Source organism: Lepidothrix coronata, unplaced genomic scaffold (genome assembly GCF_001604755.1).
Source record: "Lepidothrix coronata isolate B3197 unplaced genomic scaffold, Lepidothrix_coronata-1.0 Scaffold0, whole genome shotgun sequence".
NCBI lineage: Eukaryota > Metazoa > Chordata > Aves > Passeriformes > Pipridae > Lepidothrix > Lepidothrix coronata.
The window spans coordinates 8331926-8358096 of NW_016690180.1; the positions used below are offsets into that span (position 1 = coordinate 8331926).

The following is a 26171-nucleotide window of genomic DNA, read 5'->3' on the forward strand; positions in this document are numbered from 1 at the left end:
TGCCTTGGCATTGGTCTCTTTTTTGTTGTCTGTAAAAAATCAGTTTATGTATTCATATAAGAAGTGTAAAACTTCTGCATAACAGGTGACAGGGCTCCGTGTAGGTGTGTCTGCAGGAAATTACAATGATCCATGACTGTGGTTACCCAAGTTTTAGACACTCATGCATCAATGTGAAGCTTTAGATTTACTTGTATCCTACCATGAAAGTCATAAAGAAATGAAGAATGTGTACATTTTGCTGTTTAGTAAGCTGTAGATCAGCAGGGATATGAAGGCCAAACTCTAAATATAGATAATTTAGTTTGTTTAAGATCTGTAAATATAGCATGAAATTGGAGTTTTCTTTCTGTCTTTTGTTTATTCACTTACCTTTTTATTAGTTGACTGCTTTCTACCCCCATTTCATTCTTCTTCATTACCCTCCTCAACAGTGCAAGAGATTGCTGCATAGATAAATAGACCAAAATTGTTGTTGGTAAGAAAGGACACTCTTTCAAATACTCCTGTTAATATTCTCAGAGAGCAAAGAAAAGTGACTTCCTGAAACAAATTTCTTTGCTTTTTTTGACATTTTGTAGAAAAAACCAGTATTGAATCATCTTTAATCCTAAGGGCTCAGTCTTTAACTTAGCTGTAGTGTGTGGGGAGGAAGACATTTGAAAGTATTTATTGCCTGAGAGACAAGAAAAAATAGGAAAAGTGGTGATCTAGTGCAAGAGTAGAAAACATGAATCATGGTGGTTTGGTTTTTATTTTCCTCAATCTAGTATGAAATAAGAGCAACCAGGCAGTCTTATTGTTAGAGTCTTTGAATTAAATTCTTCTGAGTGCCAGGATTCTAGGTAGTTCTATAAAAATTACTAGGGCTTGAAGCATGTGTAGAAACACTCCATGACTATTTATGTATCTCATTTGACACAGGACAGAAAGCTATCCCAGAATGACTTCACATCAATTACTGCTATTGAGACATTGTTCCAGTTAAGAAAGGTGCATTCAAAAAATAGTCTTGTCATTGTAACAAAATATTGTCAATAAAGTATGTTAAAATTATGATTTTTTTTCTGTTGAAGGTGACATTTGTCAAACTATGTAACTGATCTTTACATGGTGTGATTAAGTGTTTTGTAAAAATAAGTCTGCCAATTGTATACAAGCTACTTTACCTTGCATGCCTGCTTCAGATATATTTTAATTTAGGTCTAGCTAGGGATAAAAGCTTGACTACATAAACTCTAATTGATTGATGCATGAATTTATATTCCTGGGTCACAGAGTAGTTAATTTCTAAACCCAGAAGTCTTGCCTAATTTGAATCTGAGAGTCTAAAACATGTGACAGCAAGCCCTATCCTCTGCTGTGTCTCAGTGTGTGGCTGGAGCTGTCAGGTGTGCAGACACCATCCAGGGGGTTGGAGACCCTCCATAAAGATGTATACTCTAACCAGAAGAGAAAAAAATAATTTTTTCAGTCATTTTGGAAGAAATCTAAGAAAGGAGGGAAGCTAGGACTTGTCTGAAACCACTTTTTTTCTGTGAAATATACAGCATACTTGGTGCTTCAGTGGCTTGGGTAATAAATACTCTTTCATTTAAATTATTTATTTATGTATTTATTTTTAGATACTACATAAAATCATCTTTTATGCCACCAATGCTACTGCCTATGAGCTTGATGGAAGGGTTACTGTTGTGGTATCATAGTACAGGAACTGCCTTAGTAATGGTTAATACAGAAGCCTGTATGATTAAATTCCTGATAAAATGATGTTAGTGGTACGAACCTGGTTTTGGGGCTCCTAGATGAGTGGAGCCCATTCTGCAAAGTGATTGTTTTTATGAGGACACCTCACATTTGACTAAATGGATACTTCTCTGAAACTCTGCTGCACCTGGGGGAAAACTGGAGCTTTGCTGCACTGAGCTCCATCAAAAGACTACCTGGTAGTTTTCACCAGCAGATTTAATTTTATAAATATTTATTAATCTTCTTTACTTTTAAACACCAAAAAAGGAATCCAGAAGAAAAATACGCCAAACTAACATTAAGAGTCTGATTAAATTTTGGAGATGCAGAGGTAGGACTCAACCAAACAATTCTAATTTTCGTGCTGTGGTATTGTACCTTGTTTAGTTTGCAAGGTTCCTTTCCTGATAGACCGTAACAGCTGCCAAAGCACAGCTTTAACGAATAAGGACTGGTTTATCCTTGACTGCAAATGATTTTTACTTTATTCTCCCCTGCATCAGCTATATCTTTGAGATGCATCCTTTCATGTAAAAGAGGTTTAGACAGTAGAATGAAAAACATCAGACTATAAAATGTACATGCTAAGAGGAATTTAAATTTCAGGCTCAACTGTTGTGCTAGTATAATGGTTGATGGAAAATTACACTTGAGCATGCTCACCGCAGAAGTGGTTTTTGACTAAACAGAACTTTTGTATGAAAATAGGTGCTTTCCCCAGGAGGAGAGACTGACCTACAAAGGACAGCTACAGAACAAAGCACACAGATTTTCCTAGGAAAGCTACAGCAGTGTTTCCAAACTTTGACCAAAATACTTGGATTTTTATATTCTTTTCATCCTCATATATAATCCAACATTTTGTTTATGGCTATCACCTACAAACTAAATTTGTAGATTCTCTGGGAAATTTAAGAATGAAATATAAGCATGCATATACATCATCAGAAACTAGGTAGCAATGAATTTAGTCAGAAGGTACTGCTGTGCACAATATTTCCTGCATTGCTCAGACAGGCTGTTGGAGGGCATATCAGATTTGATAGTGAAAGTCTGGAAATGCTCTGAGTGATGAAGCTATCCATCATGAGGATTAACTCCTGAGTATCAGTCTGACTTAGTAAATGGCTCCAGACTATGAAACTTCTTCCTGCACTAGCTTGCTTCTGTACAAATATATAGGGAAGTCAGCTCAACCTTTCCTGGTATCTGAGGGCTTGTTCATCTTGTTAGATGAGCAAGAAAACTTAGCACCTCTCTGATGCTGCATGGACTTTGACCCCGCAAATTATCTTGGAAGAAAGGGCCATTTGAATATGGAAATGGGGTTATGCTTAAGCTCAGAGTCTTTTTGCCTTATCTGCTTTCCCATCAGAGATTTTTCTGGGAAGTTTTTTTACTTTTCTTGAAGTCAGCCCTGTCCTTGCATTCTTTTGTAGAAAAGGCAGCAAAAAATTTCCATATATCTCTACAAATAGCAGGAATTTGTCACCTTGGGAAGAATTGTAGTAATGACTTTAGAGATATCAAAATTGGAAGCTGACATTATACTTAATGTTACTCAGGAATCATGGAATGGCACTATTGATGTTGTAAAGATAAGTGAAACTGGCTGTTTTCTGTAATGGCCCCCTTTTGCAATTTAAACTTAATAGGGAATATTTAATCCTTACTGAATTAAACGCTTCAATTTTTTTCAGAAAAAAAAATCAGGTGTTGTTTGTCCGTTGTGTACAACTTAAAACTGAAAAGTCACAGACCAGAGAATCATTCTACTTGGCAGTAAGTGGCATTTATCTGCCTCTGAGAGGCAGATTAATCTAGATGATTTTGTGGGCTCTCTTTTAGTTCTTCATGTTCACAGTTCCTATCTGCTGACAGCAAGAGAAAATTCAATCAGTTGAACTCAAAGTTGAATAAAAAATATACATAATTTTTTTGCAATATATAATTAACCTGTGTCAGGCATTTCCCTGAGATATTATTGCAGACAGATTGCAAACAGGAGCCTGCAGTCTTAAACTTTTATATGTCTTTTCACAATATTTACAGTTGCATTAGAAGTTGGAATTATAGAAGGAATATAAACATTCATACTTCCACTATTTTATAAAATGGAAAGATGAAATTGGTTAGTTTCAACTTTTCATATTTTAGAAAACCATACATCATTCTATATTAGACAAATGCTCAAGGTCTGTGTGCCAAATTCTGTGCTTTTTAATTGAGCGATGGCTTTTGCCTGACAAAGGCATATGGAATTCAGCCCAGTTATGTTATGCCTTCTTTTATGTGAGTCTTTTTTCACGCACTGCTGTGTGCTGCAAATTAGGATGCCATAGTATGACAATGCAAGTCCTAAAAAAATTCATCTGTTTTCATGGGTAGGAAATTATATCTCTCCCCCATCATTAACCAACAAACAGTGCCTCCCATTCAGTATTCTGTTTACCACTGAAGAGTTTGACACATCTTTAAACGTTTTATTGTTTCGGGTTTAAAAGATTCTGTGTTGCTGACAGAGCAGTTGCACAGCTGGCTGGCCGGCTGTACTTAAAGCACTAATGTAGTTGGAGCACAGCTGTGGTGAAGAAAATAATGAAAAAATCTTAACTTTTAAGATTAGTCTTGTTTGTGATAGAATAAAGAACATGTTCCCATAAGTTTAGGAAGACAGATTTGTATTGCTGTGATAGTAAAACAGTACTAGAGTTCATGGAAGATGAACTAAAAATTTTTTTCTGTGATGAATGCTTTGAAAAATCTGTTGAGAATGTTGCTGATTTGTGCTATTGGAATGAGCAAATTTAGAGATGACTTGATATTCATAGCACATCTGAGTGCTGCATATGCTGAGCACCAAATTCCACCAAAGACATCAGCACATTGCTTCTTGGTGAGTCTCTTTGCATTAAGGAAAATACATGCTGTTGAGAGATGGATTATTGTTGTTGAGGGGAAAAAGTGTAGTCAAACTGCGTGGGCAAAGAATAGATTTCAGCCCGGAGCTTATTGTAAGAAAAAAAGGAGTCAGCTGTTTCTTAATATACTATATTATAACAGAATATACAATCTGTTTTAGACTTAAATAACTTTATGATTTCTGAAATGCATAACAACTTTGATGATTTTAATGTGTTGCCAGTGTTTAAGCTAACTTAATTGGTATAATCCTTTTAAATCTCTTAGGACTATTCCATTAGTTTACTGACTATTCCATGAATCAGTCAAGGAATATGTGAAAATATATCTAGATTTTGGAATGGAGAAAAGTTTCCTCTGCAATTTCAGAAATGTTCCTCAAGTCTTGGGAACTGTTCTCGAGTATAAACAAAGTCCTTTTGGTTTTTTTCCAATATCATATCTTACTTGTATTTCTTTTTTTAATTATTGTATGACTTAAAAGGAATAGAAGGGCAGGGAAGTCTGTTGCAAGGGTGACATATGCCTCATTGTACAGATGATGATATACCACCAAAATCTGGTTAGAAAGCACAGAAGTGCCCTGTGGGGGCACTAAAGGGCTCTAAACAGAGGGCTCTAAACAGGTAATAGTACAAGTATTTTTAAAGCGGAGAAAAAGAAGAAGTTTGTGTCTCTCTTTTAAGCTTCTCTAGGAGTACTTCAGCAGTAGAAAAAAATGGCTCCGTTTCAGTGGTTATTAGCCGAGGGAGAGCTGTCGATCACCTTGACTCCCTTGAACTACTCACTGCAGAGCCTATTACAATAGTTGCCAGTGTTGTTGCCTATACTTTGGGGACCCAAACAGCTTTGGCTTGAAATTAATTTATGGAGTTTCATAATATTTTTTTTCAGAAATATTTTCTTCTTCTGATTTGGGGTTGGTTGAGTTGAAAGAGGAAAACAGTGTGTGCATACAAATACTGGGGTGCAAAGGTCTTTGCAAAACCATGCCCAGCAAAGGCTTCTGTAGCTTTCTGTCTGGGGCATTGCCTCGCCTTGCTCTACCAATATAAAATGAAATTATCTTTCACAAGTAGAGCAACTGGTGTGAGTTGAGAAGTGTGGTGAGAGTAGAGTGAGCCAAACAGCAGAAGAGAAAGGGAAGTTTCAGGAGGGTCAGGAAAATTGTTCGAAGAAAGAAGAAATCAAAGAGTACCTTCAGGGCTGGAATACACTTTACCTATTCTATTAAACATTTGGCTTCCAGCTGCCTGATTTCTCACAAAATCCCACCCTGTCATTTAAGACTGAAGACTCAGCAAGAGCCTCTTTTCCTCAGCCTGTTCAGGCACCTCTCCTTTTGCCCATGGCTCCTGAGCATGACAGGCTTGGACATGCTTCTCTTCCCGTCCGGATGCTGAACACATGGCTCTGGATCCCACTTTCGAAACCTGCTCAAAGAGAAATGCGACAAAAAAGAGACTAGTTTTAGCAGCTGACATTGCAGAAGAAATAAAGGAGTTGTCATTTGTTATTAGCTATTGTAATTTAAAAAATTACTTGTAGCAGTCACCAGAACTCTGGTCTTCTGGCTAGAATAGAAGAAAGACCTTTTTTGCCTTTCATAAGAGAACCCCTGTGTGATGGATTTGGTTTATTTGTCTATACCTGTGCTATGTTCAGTAGTGTTTATAAAGCACTGGGATTCTGGGATGAACATGGCCAGACAAAAATTATAGGTATTTCTGAAATAGCCAAGCATTTCCTTTTGAAATGGATGGTGATCAGTGCTTTGAAGTCCCTTAGAATATATCAGCATCATTAGGGTGTGAGGTGCCTTTGACAAGTGCAGCAAGGAACCACCCTGAACTTAAACTGAGATTTTCTAAGCTCACATAGTGAACCTATCAGAAGGTAGGATGAGTTTAACAGTACAGCACTTCTCTGCCTGACTTTGCAGGAGAGGTGGTAACCAAACTGTAGCTAGTGCCTGTATGTACTTTCAAATACAGATATGTGGTCTTCATATGTCTTACTTGCTAATTCTTAGTAAACAATATGCATATCTTTAAAGGACTTGGTTCATCACTTGTTTCTATTGATCATCTGTAGGCAAATAAGGGCTTTCTTGTAGACATATGCTGCTAAAAATAATAAAATTCACAGCATTGAGCAGTACCTGATGCCATATAGTTTCACTATTGGAGTACATTAGTACTGATAATTCAGTGTTATTACTTCCACTTGTACAAAGAGTCATTAGTACTAAGAAGTAATAATTAAAGTACTCAACAACTGAATTATTTTTATTAGGAGAGAAGAAGGAAAATGTATTATTATTGCAGATGCTAAGAGGTTAATATTTGTAGTAGGACAGCTCTGCACATCTTTCTGAAAAGAAAGGGAAAATTTGTCCCTAGAGGGATCAGGAAAACTCTCTAATAAATCTATTCTTTAAATTTGCCAATGGCTTTGCATAGTAAATGAAGTTAAATCAGTAAGAATTTTCCTGCTATTCAGATGAAATAAAGCTCATAACATAACCAGTGTTTGACATATTGCTGGCTGAAAAATGTCCAAGAGATTTAGACCCACCTTCCCACATGTAGTAGGATTTAATAGCTTGTTCCTAAGTATCTTTTTCTAGTTCATTGTTTAAAAAATGTGCTCCTTTCAACAACAACAACAACAAAATTATTTGAGCTTAAAATTATAAGGAGCATTTGTTTTGCATAAAGACATAAAGTTAGAAGAACCATTTTTTCATATAGAATTTAATAATTATTCCAGGAATGCAAGAATCTCTTTACAAATAAATGCTTAAAATTCTTAGTTAATTATATACTCTTGTATTTTATCATATTAGGTTAACATCTTAATTTTCAAGAAGGGCAAGAAGGAGGAACTACAGCCCTATCAGGCTCGCTTCAGTGGAATGTAAAATCATGGAAGTATTGAAAAACACCTGGAGAGCAACACAGTCACTGGTCACAGCCAGCACAGCTTCATGAGGGGGAAGTCCTGGTTATCCAACCTGATGACAAGGTAACCCACCTAGTTGATCAAGGGAAGCCAGTTGATGTAATCTTTTTGGACTTCAGCAAAGCTTTTGATACTGTCTCTCACAGGATCCTTCTGGACAAACTGTCCAGCACACAGCTGGATAAACACATCATAGTAGGTGACCTTGAACTGTGAAGCCATAAATAGACCATAAATGCCATTTTCAAAATATGACATGGTGTTTTATTCTCAATATACAGCATGCATGGAACTCCAGAAGTGGTTCAAGCAGAGACAATACATTCCCAAACTATACCAGCATTACCATAAGAATAGAATGGGAAATGAATGATAGTTTCTTTAGCTATTATGTCTTAATTAGATATATGTGATGAACTGATTTCTATGTGGAAAACTTAAAATGCAGACTTGTTCCACTTATCATTTGAACTGCCACAACTTCATGTTTTCACATTTAATGTTTTCATATAAATTGATAACATTTTCAGTAATCCCAAATGAATCTCTTTAATTGATATGTGGAAGAAAAACAAAAATGTTACTTCAGAAAGAACTGATAAAGCACTACACTTTGATTCAGGTTCAGATCTTTCCATCTAGGAACAATAAAATTTGCTTAATGTAATCCATGTAATTGTTCTGGCAACAAACAGTACTTGGTAGGAAAAAGGTGCCACTACCCTAGTGATGTGTGGTACACAAAGGCTGTCTTGGCTTTTTGAAGCCCTCAGAAGAGCCATAAGTAGTTAACTTTTTCTTTTTCTTTCAGTTTTGCTGCTAGGTCTGTACAACCTTTATCTGGTAGATATTTCCAGGCCCTTATCTTGGCTTGTCCTAAAATATAAGGTGGAATAGAGGTACTGCATTAGTTGCAACAATGGCATAAAACTTGAGGGACCTCAATAGAGGGGTACAAGGAAGGCTGCATGTGAGTATGACATGAACAACAGAAGGAAAGGGAATTACGGTTGTTTTCTTTCTGAACAGCAAATGTGGGAAGGCAGATAATTCATGTGCAGTCTATAGTAGAAATTTCATGGAAACCAATAAAAACCGTCGGGGTTAATGTCTTGGTTCCTCAAAAGTTACTGAAAGTTGTGGGAAACAAGTTACTGCAATTTTATGTGCTTAATTTTGTACAGGAATGGTCACACATTCTTCAGCAATTTGTTTCTTATATCCTTCCTTGAGTTCAACACTAATGGTATAAGTAAGCTTCCCTCAAATATATTAGCATAATTAATGATTTCCTGCTCTAAGTATATACAAATAAAAACTCATTTACAATAAGAAGTATGAATTGCCTCAAACCATAATATAATTTTAATTTAAAATGTGGTTTTCAGCACTCAGTAACTTGTTTCCTTTCCAACAGTAACTGTGATCTCTCTCTTACAGCTTGTGTATCTCTGTATATAGAAATACAATATAAGCCTTCAGTAACAAAGCAATGAAGAAATCAAAATGTGGATAGATGGCTCAAATCATACCCCACCGAATATAGCTGCAGCAGTCTGCTCTTATGCAGCAGGCTTTGATTATAACTCTAATTCCTTCTTCACATAGTCTGCCTCCTATATTAATGTGTCAATTCAAGTACTCTTTACTCTTGTCCTACATTTGATTAAAAAAGAAAAAAAATCACATCTGGGCTATATAATTTTAGAATAGGCTCCATTAGTAATTGGTGACCTTGATTGACCTTATTTTTTGTTTTAGAAATATGCATATTGCATAGCTGAATGAGCTAAAGACCTATTTTCTAAAAGAACATAGAAACGAGGAGAAAGAAGAGCAAGCCTAATCTGAAATCAGTGTGTAACATGCAATCACAGAAGAGGGTAGGGAGAACAAGAGGCAGGCATAATACACCAGATGTGGCTAGTGGTAATATTCAAAAACTTCTCTGCAAGTAATATGGATGAATTATCTTCACTTACCCTCATTTCCCTTCACCTTGCAATATATTGCCTATAGAAAGTGGTGTGTAGCTCCGTGTAATGATGAGACTGTATACAGGGGAAAATTCATATATGTAAATTGTGGGCCAAAACTGCACAACTGTGTTGCACCACCACGGGGAAAGTTGCGCTGGGACATACAGTCTGTTTTGCCTTTATAATTCCTGATTTAGATCCCTGAAATCCTGAGCTTCCCATTCCAGGGTGCTAATGATCATAAAAGGTATTTTGTATACAGATGCAAATGATTGCTTTCATGGTCCTCAGAAAATAAGTACTATCCACAGATGTGAAGGTGGGGAGGCATACCTTCAGAAGCTGTGAAGATTTTCTCTGAGGGTGATTATAGAGGAATGGTTAAGATGTTTGCTTTTGTTTTCCTTCTCCAAAGAGTCTAATCAGACTCACATGTCTTAGGAATAAGAAGTGCAAACAAATCCAAAACAGATGTCAGGTCCCAGCTTTCCTAAATATTCAATTTCTGTTATTCATTGCTGTGGTGTGTGGACTCCTCTGGGAAGTAGTCCACCAAAACATGTTTCTTTACTGATGTCTGGGAGATTTTCACACATTGAAAAAGTTCTACATTTTTCCTTTTTGAGTAACTTTAACCTCAGCAAGAAATTAGTTAATTAATAAATGAAGAGGAGTGAATTAATTATGAATTGAAATGGCAAAGACTGAGATTCTCTGCAAAATTTCTTTGTCATATGTGCGCACACAAACTAGGAAGAAGATAAGGTCATACAGAAATGATTTCAGGGAAGGACAAGGGAGCAGGTGAAGAAACACTTGAAGTAGCAGAGCCTGGGGGAGTTGTTGCTCTGGAGAATTTATGGCATTTGGTTTTGGGGCAAACACTTAACCTGTCACTTGCTTTAAAATGGGAGAAAACACACATGCTTGTACTGATTAGTGAGTTGGAAGTAGAGAGGAAAGGGATAGAGGGGGTGAGATAGTTACTAGGCTTTCATATATTTAAATTCTGCTTCTAGAAACATAATAGAATTTTAGGGAAAAAACATCTCTCTAAGTATATAAAAATTTTTTGAGTAAGAAATATTATGATTCTTATAACAGATTGTTCTGAAGGCATGCTTTGAGTTGTTCTTTTTTTGTTGAAAGCACGGTAGAAAATCAGTGGCTGTACAGACTGCATTACTGGATTTCATTTCAGAGTTTTATATCATTCTATGAAATCAGCTGGCAAAAATGAATTCACATTTACTTTAAAAGGTAGTAGCTCATGTTCCAAAAAAAGGGCTGAAAGGCTACCAGTGTATTAAAAATAACAATATGTCAAACAATGTAGATATTTAATGACCTGTTTTAGAGACTAATAATTTAGCTGCCTAAGTATCATATTTCTTATGGAAACTTGTATCCATGAGTTCCAAACATTCTAAGTATATGGTGGAGATGATTTGATTTAGAGTCAAAAGACTGGATATACAGACAAAAAAGTATGAGAGTGACGATGTGGAAAGATGTCTGTTAAAATGGGTGAAATAATTTTGTAATTACTGTAAACATGGCAAAATATAACTTACCCCTCTCAAGAGTGTCCTTAAAAAGGAATATAGTGCACAGGGGAATACTAAATGAAAGAAAACCTGTCCAGAAATAGCTTTTCTATTTTGCAATTTTGGCCTTACAGATTGTATTATTCATTATGTTAATTTAACAGGATTTAGAGAGCTTTTTTCCTAGTGGTAGAATGCCTTGGAAAAATATCTTTAGGGGAAACTGAAATTTACCTCCTCCAAACCATTTCGCTTAAGGATTTCGTCATGGAATCTGTCCTTATGTGGTTACAGATGAATCAGGCTTTACTGGAGAGTGAACTACCAGCTATATAATCAGCTTACAGGTGAAGAAGAGCAACAGAAATAGATGGAGTGACATATGGGAAAAGATAAAATGGTGTTAAAAAATGCATAGTTTGCTTTTAGAAATGACTTCGTCTGTGATGGGCTTTGATGATAGTTTGCAGCTATTGGGAAAAGTGTGAAACAAAAAGAAGGAAAGGAAGTTGTGTGAAACTTAGAGTATTTTTGTTTACACCAAGATTGAATTCAGCCATATGTTTTCTGTAGAGGTAGCTGCACATTCCTTTCAGCCTATATCCACTAGATTTTTAACAAGTTTGTGCTCTGTGAATAAAGAGGGTTTACAGATCTAATATTTCACTAGCTCCTTGCTACCCATATCTCTCTACAGATCACATCTTCATAGGATTTGGAAGTTTGTTATCTTCATTCAACAAATAAGAAGGCTTCCAATGTGACCGCAGGAGCATGTAGGTATCCCAACGCAGGCTTGTGCATCACCTGTAGAGCCCGGAGGAAAGCCATGTGAGGGCTCCATGAACCATGGTATACTGATACTGACTTGTTTAAAGTGGCTTATCAAAGTTTACTCCAGATATGACAGGGCAGGGTATTGAACTGGCTTGACTTCTCATGTCTAGTGTTGATGTTACTGTGTCATACTTCCTCTCTTTAGTTAGACATGTGGTTGTGTTTGGGGCTTGGCATGATGGGAAATACTACTGAAGTGTGAAAGGAATCCTATCCCATATAGGAATATTACTCAATTAAGCACTTGTACAGGCAGAAATTGGTAAGCAGTTAGTCAGAGGTGATGAGTTATCCTGTTCCTATGATGATACCTCATTTTCTCCAGAAGGAACACAGACTCTTTAGCAACTGGAAATCAATTCATTTCATTGTGAATGCTGCATTACAACAACATGAGGTTGTAGTCGAAACTGAATTAGTTTCAAATAATATCTGCAGTGTGAACAAGACCTTCCTTCAGCTTTACCTTCAGGCTTCCCTTCTTCCTGCTTTTTCCACTCAATTCTTGTAATTTTGTTGGTATGTGAAGCAGGCTGTTGTTCTCTTTTCAGTGGTGCCAGGTGGTCATCTTTCCTTTGTGGTAGTTTTACTCAAGCAGTTGTCTTCCTTGTATCTGGATCTTTTTTCTCGTTAGTTGAGAAAAAATGATTGAGCTGCTGCTTCAGTTGACAGGTCAGTAGACCCCCGGACAACATCAAGTATCTCCTTGAGTTACCTCTCTTCCTCTTGCTGCTTCTGCTTTTTGCTGTACTTGGCATTCTGGTTCTTCTTCACTGAGATTATTGTTTGGAATAAAAATCTGCATATCCTTGTTGCTTTTATTTCTGAATTTTTGCTGATCTACTACTTTGTGTCCCATTGTATTGTTGGCCTCAAGCTCTAGGATTTTATATAGATAGTTGGGCTATTTTGAATTTTTTTATTACATCTTTATTGTAAATAGTAAGACAATTGATAATTTTAGGTAGGCCACAGTGGTTAAATTCTGTGTGTTTTCTTTGTGCAAATGTTTGGGACACTTTTATAGTTTCTGTTCCTGATCAGCTACCTGTGAATCTTTTTGGTTAATGATGTTAACAAAGACTTGAGATTAGATTTTATCATCTATTTCAGAAATGCAATATAGGTAACTTAATTAAGCTTCTTGATAAGGAACCAAGATCTGTTTTCAATTGAAAGATATAGGTTAATTAGTACGGAATGTAGATCAGAGACACTGCACTGCAAGACTTTTGTTTTTCAAACTCTGATCTTCAGAAGTCAATGTGTGTTTTTCTATTGACTGTGCCAATGAATGGATGGATAGTGTGTTTTTCAAAATCAGACTTTAAAGCAGACTGCCAGCACTGTTGACTCTTTTAGAAAAAAATTGAAGCCAGAGCATTTTCCTCAGTGTAGAGCATTAGTCATGCATTAATGGGCTTCTCTAAAATTTTCTATCTTTGTCACATGGTTCCATTTTTGTCAAAAAGGACTCAGACTGAGCACTCTGCCTGCTCTCTGTTTGCAAGAAATGTGTCATAAAACTATGATGGCTTCATGTTTGCTTTTAATTATTTCTGTTTAAAGAGGCACACAAGGAATATTCTTAGGCCACTAAACAGCTTTTGTCTTTATATGCATTGTCTATGTTTGTGAGGTGAAGTGAGGCTGAGATAAAATGCTCTGGGATATAGCAATATTTTATTTTATTTTATATTTATGTATTTAAATTTCATTAATCTTGCATGTGTACTTCATTGTATTGCCACTATATTAATAATATGACAGCAATAGCTTATACCAAATTATTGAAACCCCCAGGTTTACAAGGTGATCTGCAGTAGCAGGTTGATATGGAAGGTAACACTGTCTCCATTACTTTCCTGATCACTGTCATGTGACTAAAAGGTTTAAGAGCATAAATCATGTCACATGGGACATCTGAAACCAGTGCATAGCTGTTACACAGGAAGACTAGAAGCCCTCCCTCAAGCCTGCTCCTGTTGAGCTTATTTTTTCTTACACTTTTGTTATAGTACATGAGTGGAGGATCATAACTGCAGCTAAAACCAGGTGGGACCTGGGTGACAAAGTCATCTTTGATTATCTGAGCCTCAGTTTTGTAGTAGGTACTAAGCCAGAAGGAGCCTTGTGACATGCTAGAAGCCAGGGTGTTTTTTGTCTTGAGTCAGTGGGTACCAGCCCGTGACTTGGGCATTGGATGGTTGTGTTCCTCTCACCTTTTTGTGTCCCTTCTCATGCTTCTGACTGAATAGCTCTTCCCTTCCTATGCTGAGTGAAATGTCAGCTATTCTTTTGTGCTCTTCCAGAGCTTTACCAGGACTCAGGAGCTGTCGGAGCTGTCTGCAGTCATTTGTGTGGGAAGTGTGTGAGGGGACTTACGCATTAACTGTGCCGAAATAATTACTGTACTTGACCTGAATAATAATCAAGTGGTATTTTTTGCAAAAAAAAAAAAATTCTGGACAAGGGATAGAAGAATATTTTACTCATTAAACTCTGTACTCAATAATTCCACAAATTATAAAATGCCTTGATGAAAAGAAGCAATTACTTTTAAAAGACGTAGGAAGCCCTATTCGTGAAATAGGTACCATTTGTTATGATTTTTTGTTCAAAATTTAAAATCAGAATACCGAAGTCTTTGGAGAATAAAATGTTAAGTAATTCTGCAGTCTTATTTTTTTTTTAGATGCGGCAGTTTCCCTGTGTTGCCATGGTAACATACTTTCTGTATAATTGCCAGGCTGCCTTACAGTGATGCAAATAAGTAAAGAAGTTGTCACATGGTATGACCTAGGCTTATATTTGAGTGGAGATTTATTGCCCACAGAGCAGTAATAACACCAAAGATATCTGTCACCTGCAGAATAAGGAATTACATGTTGCTGAAGTGCTGCAGAAACAAATGGCAGTGAATGTGAAGCGCTGGGCCTAGCTGTTACACAGAAGGACTAGAAGCCCTCCCCCAAGCCTGCTCCTGCTGAGTTTATTTTTTTTATGCCTTTCTTATGGTACATGAGTAGAGAATCAGAACTGCAGCTAACACTAGCCCTAAGCATGTTATTTAGGAATTTAATTTGTCTTGGAGATACAAGAAGTCTGGAGCAAAGAAATTTGCAAAGAAAGAGTCATAGCTTTGACAATTACCAGCAAAATTTTGCCCCTTCTACAAGAAGAATTAGTGTTGGCATCCAAAGAACTCCTCTCAAAAAAAGAGTAAAAAAAGGGGGAAAGGAAGGGGGAGGGAGAAAGGAGAAAACCAAAAGGGAACCAAGACAATAAAAAGTTTTCCTTAGTTTCTGTTTGACAGTCAGTGCTTATGTCCTGAACACCCCTTCAGAAATTTTTGATGTGAAACACAAATCCCAGTGGTTCCTGGAAATATCCTCTTCCAAGAATACTTCTCTTGGCCAAGCTTTCAGCCCTCAGTCCTCAATGTACTGTGATGTGCTACTCCATAAGGAAGAAAGCACTGCAGGGATGTCTTAGTGATGAGACCTGGGCATTTCTGACTAGCAACCTGAAAGTGCTCATCACCATATTCAGTTCAGGCAGAAAATAAGTTTCTTTAAATACAGATTTTAAAACATAAAAGTCAGAAAAGGAAAAAAAAAAGGACAAAACCAACAGCCCACCAAAAAAATGCTGTTCTGCATCAGTCTTAACATCAGCTGCTCCAGATCAGCCATTCTGGGGACACTGGAACTAGCTCAGATGTCCGGTATAACACTTGCTCAGATGTTTTTGTCTCATGAGCCCTCTTTGTTCCATAGTTAAGGATGGATTCTGCTAAAGCTCTCTCTTTCACTGCCACAGCACCTCTGCTACGATAGGTGCTGGAGGATTACCCTATTCTTCTACATAAGACTGTTTATATTGTTTGTTGTTGGGGTTTTTTCAGCAGTTCTTTCTGGAAGATCTTCTGTTGGTCTTTGTTAAAACCATATTGTCCGTAGAGTGAGTTTCTCTTCCTTTGTTTTCTTAAGTATGGCTGTGAAGTTATGTCCTCTCTTATGAGGCTGCTTAGACACTAGTAGTAAGCAGGATGGTTTCTCACCCCTCGCTACCAAGGGTTAGGTTTATCTTCTCCTTCCCTTCAAATCTGCTTCTAATTTATTAGAATTGTAGGAATCTCACACAGATATCCACTATGTTCCTTAATTAGACTTCCTGGCTTCTGGTTCTTTCTGCAAGTTATTTTAAGGCTGTAAGAGAACTTCATCTTCCTAGATTAGGAGGAGGATTCATTGTTCATGCATAACAGAGGGTTTGTAACTTCCTACTTACCATTTGCTTCTTTCTCAGAGAAAATAGTATAAATAAAATATCTGACCTCTTCTGCTTTCTCTTTGTCTAGGAAAGGTCTTGTCATTGCAATATGTATCATTGTAAATTGTGAGTTAGTATGGCCACATAATGGTGGTTTTCTCCATACAAAAGTGATGTGGAATAAAATTGTAAAAGTACAAAGTGGGAGAGCTGCTATCCATAAAACTACAGAATAGATTCAAATTGCATATAGCCCACAGTCTCACAGGAACCATAATAATATTTTTTCCTCTCTCTTTTTTTTTTTTTTTTTTTTTTTAGGAGAAAAGTATGGTAATTGAGTATTTCAAATCGCAATTGGATTTCAAGAGTCAGTTTTTGCCTTCACAGTATAGTTGGTCTTTGCACTATCCTTCTTGCAGGAATGGATTATCAGCTGGAATGGCAGAATGCAAAAAGCAATGCCTGAGTATATCTGATAGATATTACCTAAGAACAACTGTTATCCATCCCTTCTGTGCAGAAACTGTGAAAACATTACTGCAAATACTCTGAGCATACAAACTGAAGTCCATATACTTATGCCACTGAGACTCATGGTAGGATAATTCAATTTTTATTATTCAGGACACTCAGTTGTATCAAAATCAGATTCTTCCTTCTTACTGGTCCTAGAACTGTGATGTTTAAAAAAATTATACTAATTGTCACTGAATAAAAATGACTATGTCCATATTAATTCTCTATTAAGCTTGCTTTAAAACTCTAGTTATTTTAGATGTAAGAGTTACAAGAAAAAAGTCTTTGAAGGTTCTGTATGTGCCACCATTTAACCAAGAAAATCACTGCAATTCAGAATGGTTCTCATTATAACATTTTACATATCACATTAAAAAGAATATGTAAGTTGTTTGAAGGAGTAATAATTTTGTTGTTGTCTTTATAATGGCATGTTGGTCTACTACTCCTACCCAATGCTAGTAATAAAGATAATAGTCTATAATTGGTATGTCCAATAAAATGCTTTGAAATGGGAACATATAAAATTATTGTGTGAAGGCAATAACCTCAGTAAGGTAGATGAAGACTTGCTTATATGAGTCTGTTGGGGAAAAAAAGTATTTCAAATATAATAAAGGACTTTTAAATTACAAGCTAAGTTTCTTTCCTTCCCTTTCTGATTACGTTTGGTTTTGCCCTTTTTCACATTCTCTCTATTTCGTATTTTTACAACCTCTATTGTTCAAATGAGCCACTGATACTTAAAAGCCCGAGGGAAAATATGAGACATTCTCAACTTATGCCAACTCTTGTTTCATCCTCAACACACAAGCAAAGAAATACTCTTCTCTCCCTACTATTTCTAAAATAAATAAAAAAAACCCCCTCCCTGTTATTTATTTTTTTATTTTGTGAAATCAACTTGAATTTCCATTAGTCATCCCATTGAAAATGATGAAGAAAAGCTATGGATTTCCAGCCTGAAAATTATATCAATACTTTTTTAGATATCTTTCATGGGACTTCAGTGTATGAGATGCACTCTTAGGAACAGAGCACCTGACACACACACAAAATAAGTGTGTGTGCTTATCTCCCACATCACTTTGGTTCTGCCACTTTTGAGGACGTGAATGCAGAAAAGAAATCCAGTATCTCAGGAGTTCTTTCCCTGCTGTTCCTATCAAAGTGCTACTAGTCTTGGGCATATTACAATGACAGCTTGTTTCCATGCTTGTAACCCCTTCTGCAAACTGAGCAGGAAACTATTTCTTACAAAGTCGTCTCTCTGGGGTGTCCTAAAGATTAATTGCTGTAAGTGCAGTTCCTGGAACACATAAAGTTCCTATAAGCATCCATCATTAAATGTTATATCCCCTCAAGTACTTAACCATATTAGCTTTTCTTACTTAAGTAGCCCCAGTGAAATCTGTTTCTATTAATTATTTTCACTATTTGCCACTATTCTTAAACACAAGTTAAATGGCTTTGGCTGTGGGAAAGCAAATTCATGAGACAGCTGCTTTCTTCTGTATTTAAAGTAAACATAGCACTGTCTTTTTGCATTACTTTATTCAATTACGTTTATCTTTGTCAATGAATTTTTTACTCCAGTGATTTTCTGACTCTTATTTTCCTTAACAGGGGAGGTACTTAAAAATATTGGAAGTACCAAAACTGTACAAAACCAAGAGCAGAGAAATAAAGAAGAAGAAAATCAAAAAGCATCAAGCATCCTTGCAACTTGCAGGAGTCTCACAATTTCTGTACCAATTTGAAGAATAAGAAAGGTGGATGTGGCAATGAGGATTTCAGGAAGCTATGACTTGAGCTGACATGCAAAAAATAGGTATGTTTTTTAAACCAATTCCATTAATTTCTAATCAGTTTAGTATTCAATTAAAAAATTGCTCAGAAGGCTGTTCTTAAAGCTCACATTCCTTATCTACCATTTTTCTACTCTTTCTATTCACTGGAGCTGCCTCCTCTCTCCAAGTGTAGTCTTACATATGCAGACCTAGAAATTCTCTGTCCTGGAGTCCTGTAGGCAGAAGGTTCAATTCCCTGAATTTTTCTGATTTCCTATGAGTATTCCTAGTGTATATACAAAGGTGTCTAAACATAATGAATACATTTTACAAAAACAAGTCAACCCATCCTCTTGTCCCCACTATCTTTTCACTAAACAAGTTGCAGTGACTCCCTCCATTAAGTAAATAGAATTTAAACAACTTATTTGGTTTAATCTGCAAGAACAGATAGGTAGAGAGCTAATGTGATGATCTAAATGAAATTCTCACCAACAGGGAAGGTACTTCATACCAGCTGCTGATGTGGTTGCATTCCTATCTTAGGGGCTTTTCTTTATTTCATTTTCCTTAACAATTTATTTTGTAGTATGAGCAATGTCAGGGTTACTCCAAATTTAGGAGTGTCGTCTCTCCTTATTTAAAGTAAATAAATACATAGATAAGTGTCATCAACAAGCCAGTTAATTACTTAAGACATTCACAGCTAGACCAAGACAACCCTGATTCCTGCTGTATTTGAAACATTCCAACCAAGATGTACTTGATATCTTCCTTGTCTTAAGAAGCACTTACCAGTATTAGAAGCTAATTAAGGCTGAATTCGTCATTATATCTGAGCATGTTCCTTAGCTGGGGAACACACAGTTCTACTAATTCCACATTCTCATTTAGAATCACAGAATATTCTGAACTGGAAGGGACCCACAAGGATCATTGAGTCCAGCTTTCAAGTTCAGGGATCAAACCCACAACCTTGGCATTATTAGTACCAGGCTCTAACCAACTGAGCTAATATCAGGGTACTTGTAGCTTTAAATTTGAGTACCTTGCTGAATCAGAACAAATTATGAAGATTCTAGAAGGGAAAAAATTCATTTGCTCTAAATGAAAGAATTCACAACATAGATTTTGATTTCAGGAAAAACATGCGTTCCTTTTCCACCCCGATGAAAAAACCCAACATATTACACTTGCCAAGTACCAAAGAGATATTAAGAACTTATTATTTTCAAATTTAAAATCTACCTTTGATTTATCTTTGTTCAAAGCCTTGGAGCTGTAATAAATTGTTGAATGATCTTATCTGGCTTCTGATATGTCCTTGGCAAGGGCATATATAGCAGGCAAATTAAAATCTTGGACTTTTTGTAGGAGAGCTCTTATCCTGGGATTCTGTAAATAAATATCTTGTCTGGGAATTTAAACTAGCTAAATTCATGTATCAAACTGTTCATGTACCAGAATATAACAAAATGTTGAGCATATGAAACCACCCAGAAATTACGGGTGTTTGGTACACCAGGGATCACAACCCACATTTTTCTGTACAAGCAGTGATAGATTCCTCTGCAGCCAATGCACAAGGTTCGAGAATATAAAGCAGAAGGAGAACTTCCCCACCTCCCAAAGAATCATACAAAATAATCAGATGCTTTAAGCATTGTTCCCCACTGTCCATCTGCTGCATAACACTGTTTTTTTTATGCATTCCCTCCTTTTTTTTTCCATTCCAGAGTATCTAGCATTGTAACAAGGGCAGTCATCATCTGTCTCCCAGCAGCAAAAACTGCAAAGCAGATGAAAGCTAGCAAGTTACTGAGGCTGCCAAGAATTGGCCTGGGTGAAAATAACCACAGTATCTCATTTACTACACGCTAAAATGACTGCACGAAGAATGTACTAACTACAGATGTGGAAGATGGAAAGATCTATGTCTTTCATGCCTCTTTGGAAATCTCGTGCTTTGCCTGGATCTGACCATTTTCCTCTCAGACCAAGAGCCTTAATGACTCAGAAACCCTAAAATTAATCTTTCCAATTTATCTGTAATTCTTCCATGGCAGTTTTAAAATTGTACTGCATGTACAATTTTACTGCTCTCAGATCACCTTGTTTGAGTGTGGATGTAGTTCTCTTGTGGCAAGCTAGAATTTGATCAAAAGAGCATGCAATTCACAGTTCTTCAGCAAAATGTTAAGCTACAGGTTTAGTGGCAATTCTGAGATCTCTGGCTAAATTAGGTTTCCCAGTAGGAACCTCTATGAATTCCAAATATATTCATATATATTAGCAGAATTGAAAGATGTAGGATAAGGATTTCAGCACCATTAATTAGAATTGATAAATTATTTTTGATTTTAGAGTTTAAGTTTGTGCCCTTATACAAATTTATTAAAGAATATTCCGTTGTTTTTGAAGGGTACTCTAACAGGGTGATCTGTTCTCTGTACACATAATGGCATCTGGGACCAGCAAAACCTATATCAAGTCCTGCCATTTCTAAGAAATCAAATTCTGGGAAACATCACCGCACTTGTCTGGGATGGTGAAAGAATGAGAATACATGTCTCTTAATGTTGTGATTATCTGCCCATTAAAAGACATGTTTTTACAACAGAAGGTAGTTTAAGGTCAGGAGTTTAAGGTCAGGAGAAACTTGTGATGACTTTCTCTTTGAAGTACTTTATGCATAAGTTGGGGTTATAGATGGATTTAGTCTAATGTAGCTCTTTTTTTAAGCATTATAAGTTTTGGTGTTAGAAACTTCTTTTCCTCTCATGACTTACTCATCACAGTGGTTCACTAGCTGATGACAACGATCATATGTAACCCTTCAGGCACTGAGTCACTCTGGAAATGTGGATTTCCTGTCTTCTTCTTGAGAGAATAATGTGTTGAAAAGGCCAAATAAAGAAGATGGGGGGATAGTTTTTAACAGTATGTTTTTTAGGATATCAGTAGGAGAGAAATTATGATTCTGAAACTTAGGGTTGGCATCCCAAATAGCTTTGGCCTTATAAAGTATTAACTTAATCTCTGAATATCTCCCTCTGGGACAGCAATGACTTGTGTTAGGGGTGTTAGATACTTCCACCAATAGACCGAGAGCCTTAACAAGTCCTGTGAACTCAATCATTTACATTAACAAGGAAGTGCAGATAGATTACATGTGACTGCCCATTAGGCTAAATATTCCTAGAAGCAAGCAAAAAATCCCAGGTGGCTGATAATTTTAAATAAATAATATAGAAAGATTGTGAACCACAGTGGTCAGACTATGGTCCAGCTATTTACTAAGTCTACAGAAAAATGTCATGGCACGTTTTGAGCACAAAATCCATTCTGGAAAATTGATATTTTTGCTCTTGGGTGCACTAGAAGGCATCCTATCCTGTGGCTTTTCTTGTCATAATAGATGAAATAAGCTCTTACTATTCATGGATTTTTTCCCTGTCTGTTGTGTAAAAATAGGTTTATTGCTTGTATCTTGATATACAGCTTTCCTCAGCCTTCGACTCTATTCACAAATGCGGGTGAAATAAAGCAAACACAGGATAAACAAAGCCAGAAATGCACACATTTAGATTATGAATCCCATTTCGACAAGGTATGGAGCCTGTTCCTCAAGCTGCCAGAATTAATTGGGTCAATGGAAACATAGAATCATGGAATCATAGATAATGCTGAGTTGGAAGGGACCCATTAGGATCATCAAGTCCAACTCCTGGCCCTGCACAGGACACACCAAGAGTCAAATCATGTATCTGAGAGCATTGTCCAAACGCTTCTTGAACTCTGTCAGGCTTGGTGCTGTGACCACTTCCCTGGGGAGACTGTTCCAGTGCCCAACCACCCTCTGAGTGAAGAATCTTTTTCTAATATCCAACCTAAACCTCCCCTGACACAGCCTCATCCTATTTCATTGAGTCCTCTGACTGGTCACAAGAGTGAGGAGATCCATACTTGTCCCTCTGTTTCCCTCATGAGGAAGTTGTAACTACGATGAAGTCTCCCCTCACTCTCCTCTTCTCCAGGCTGAACGAACCAAGTGACCTCAGCCGCTCCTCATAAGGCTTCCCCTTAGGATCTTCGTAGGTGAGATTCTGTCCTGATACTGGGCTGAAAAGAAAGGTCACTGTGGCTAGACTTCAGTTAATGAGAAACAAATTCTCCAGAAAAGAAATAAAAAATATGACTTGGTAGGTAAGTTCCTTTATATACAACAGTTTGTGAACACGTAATTAAACACTCGACTGTGGGTTTGATTTATGGCAGACCAACTCAGGGATATATAATCAAGTTCCACTCTTGCCTATTTAATTGATTGATGAGAAAGTAACTTGCTGTAATTTAATAAAATTGAAAGCAACAAACGTTTTCAAAGTGTTGTTATTTGTCTTGGGATATTGATCATAAAATATGCAAGACGACCCTCAGTACTTGCTGGATTCAAAGACCCAAGCTGCCTTTTATGCATGGCTTCTTCTTTTTTTCCCCATAGTACATCTAAACAACTTGTTGTTCTCTTGTTTTCAACAGGGACTTAACATTTTCAGGCCTTGAGTCTTATACATTGTGAGCACTCAAACTGCTTTATTGGCTTTATCCCCCTAGATTCCCATAATTTTCTCCCTTTTGCCAGAAAAAATTATGGCTGCTAGTGTCATCTCTCTCCTCTGTGTCTGTGACTCTGGTGCTACTACTCTTTCTTGGAATCCCCATATCCACTGCTCTCAATATCAACATCCAGAGCAATTTTTAAATGGATTAAGCATCAAGGAGAAAAATCATCACCGTTCTTCATTTCTTAAGACATTTGTAAATGTAACTCAAATTCTTTGTGCAAGCATTTTATTGTATGTGATGTAAGGCTGTGATTAATGAAGAAATTGTTGAGTCAAAAGAATCATAGAATCATAGAATCAGCTAGGTTGGAAGGGACCTCCAAGATCATCAAGTCCAACCCTTGATCCAACACCACCGTGGTTACTAGACCATGGCACTAAGTGCCACATCCAGTCTCATCTTAAAAACCTCCAGGGATGGAGAATCCACCACTTCCCTGGGCAGCCCATTCCAATGCCTGATTACCCTCTCTGTAAAGAATTTCTTCCTAATATCTAACCTAAACCTCCCCTGGCACAGCTTAAGACCATGCCCTCTTGTCTTACTGATAGCTGCCTGGGAAAAGAGACCAACCCCCACCTGGCTACAACCTCCTTTCAGGGAGTTGTAGAGAGTGATGAGGTCTCCCTTGAGCCTCCTCTTCTCCAGGCTAAACAACATCCTCAGAGCAGAAACCTTATATCCTCTGGTGACACAAAACTTGCTGTGTTTTTTAAGTGAACACTTCACAGTATCATTAGGGCTTCATTGCAAAATGTTTCTGTATATTGTTCGGTTATAGAGAAGAAATATAATTATGGTATCTGGAAAGAAGTAGCTGAAGGACATACTCAATTTATTCTTGATCTTAGAGAAAGATACAGAGAAATGTTTGCCACTGTCTTTGCCTTTTGAAAGGGATTTGGTGTATTTTTGTATTATTTTTACTTTGCAAACTTCCTTCTTAGAACAAATTTCATTGTTATAAAGCCATGTTGGTAGAGGACAGCCCTCGTGCTGGCAGCCTTGTTAAATTAGAATGGCTGAGTGTGCCTCTTATGTCTTGGCAGTGAGGATACCTTGCACTACTACCAGAGATGTGGATGCCCCATGCCTGGAGTGTTCAAGGCCAGGTTGGATGGAGCTCTGAGCAACCTGGTGTAGTGGAAGGTGTTCCTGCCCATGGTGGGGGGTTTGGAACCAGATGATCTTTAAGGTTCCTTCCAACCCAAGACATTTTTGGGTTCTATGATTCTATGATATGCTAGTGCTCAGTGAAAAATTATCAGCAGTAGCATCTATAGTGGAAGGTGGTAGAAGTGGGAAGGCATGAATAGGGAAATGCAACAAAGCGATTTCAAGATGAAGTTAAAAATCCTTTTTAGAGAAAGATCCAAACAAGGCGAGTGGGGGCAATAAAATCTGCAGCATAAGGGTAGCAAGGATTAACATTGCCTAGCAGCTATTCATTTTGGTATTATAGAGATACAGGAATTATAGCTGTGTTGCAAACCATGCACAGGGAGCAATTAGTGCTAAAGGATAAAAATAACATAAATCAAAGAAAGGTGGTTGGAATCCAATCTAACTTCAGAAACTGTTCTTCCTCTAACTAGCTAAATTGAATCAGCTATTAATAATGCAGTGACCTTCTGAGAGATTCAGCCCATAGAAGTGATTTACTCTCAATGTGCCCAGAAAGCAGCATTCTAAAAGGATGAGCAAAAATTTCAGACTACAGAGGTTTTTTGCTGCTTATGGCTCCCTCACTGGATAGGAAGCAGCAGGTATATGCTGGAATCTTACTTTGACAGGAGATTCAAAGTATGACTGGATAGACAGAAGATCCTGAGAAATAGAAAGTACTCCAGTTTCAAATTGATCCATGTACCTGAGTCTATTTATTGATAGTATTTTCAGGTCTCGAGGAATAAATTATTCTCCACACTGCAGGAAAAAAAACCCAAACCAAGCAGAACCAAACAACAAAAACAGTGAAATAAAACCACCAAAAAAAAAAAAAAAGCAACCCCCCCCCCAAAAATAACCCCAAAAACCAAAACAACCCCCAAAAAACTTGTTTCTACTTGTGGCATGTTGTATGTAACTAGTAGATATTGCTATGTCCAACATATATCTGTTGAATAAAAATCCTCTTGGCTGGGAGTACATTTGGTAGTACAGCTGAGCCTGTCAAATGGCTACTGGCTGACACAAAGGTCAGTCCTGCTCCTCCTTCTGCCTCCCGGTTAAGCACCTTCCTTTTTGGGTTCCAGCATATGCTCACCATGATGGGGTCCTATTCAATGGCGAATTTATTCAGGGAGCTGAGTTGACAGAAGTCAGGGTACAGTTGTGCTAGTTTGGTGTTTGGAACTGGTTCACTGCAAGTGAGACAAATGCTAAGAAAAGAGTATGAGGAGAGTGGTGGGAGCACTTGACTGCAGCTAGGGGTTAGTTTTCTTTAGTTGCAGTATGAGACTGCCTCTTACTTGCATATAAAAATGTAAGCATGTACATAGTTACAAATATAACAGACTATAAAGAAATAGTAAAGAAACAGCTGTAATAGTAGAACTGCACATGAAATGGACATAGCTCCTCTGCCTTTATATTTACTGACATCTGTTTTCACCTCCCTTTTGCTGTTTTCTTCCTCCTCTCCCCTAGGACCATCACATTTCCAACTTGTGTGGCCTATACATTAGGTCAATGTCCTAAGACAACCCTTCTCTGAACAGTCTGTGGAAAGAGGGGGCCCCTTGCCTTTGACATGAGAGGTGGCTGCTGCATGAAGGCAGATGTTTGAAGACTTACTTTAACCAACCTCTTGTGCAGTGGGTGTACTACAGCAGTCCTATCAAGGCTCTGTTTTGCTTAACAAGAAGCCCAGAAACTGAGATCAAATACTGCAATGGGACCTGGACAGGCTGGAGAGTTGGGCTGATTCCAGTGGGATGAGGTTCAACAAGGCCAGGTGC

General features: G+C 37.3%; 1 long non-coding RNA gene across 1 annotated transcript in view; it reads right to left on the minus strand.

Moving 5' to 3' along the window:
• Window positions 1–372: 372 nt before the first annotated feature.
• LOC108492767 overlaps window positions 373–26171 on the minus strand; it is a 44605-nt gene continuing 18806 nt past the window's right edge. Inside the window, exons 2-3 of the long non-coding RNA XR_001873225.1 lie at window positions 5894–6104; window positions 373–446 (exon numbers count right to left, since the gene is read on the minus strand). This is a non-coding gene — a long non-coding RNA (uncharacterized LOC108492767). The remainder of the gene's footprint in view (window positions 447–5893; window positions 6105–26171) is intronic.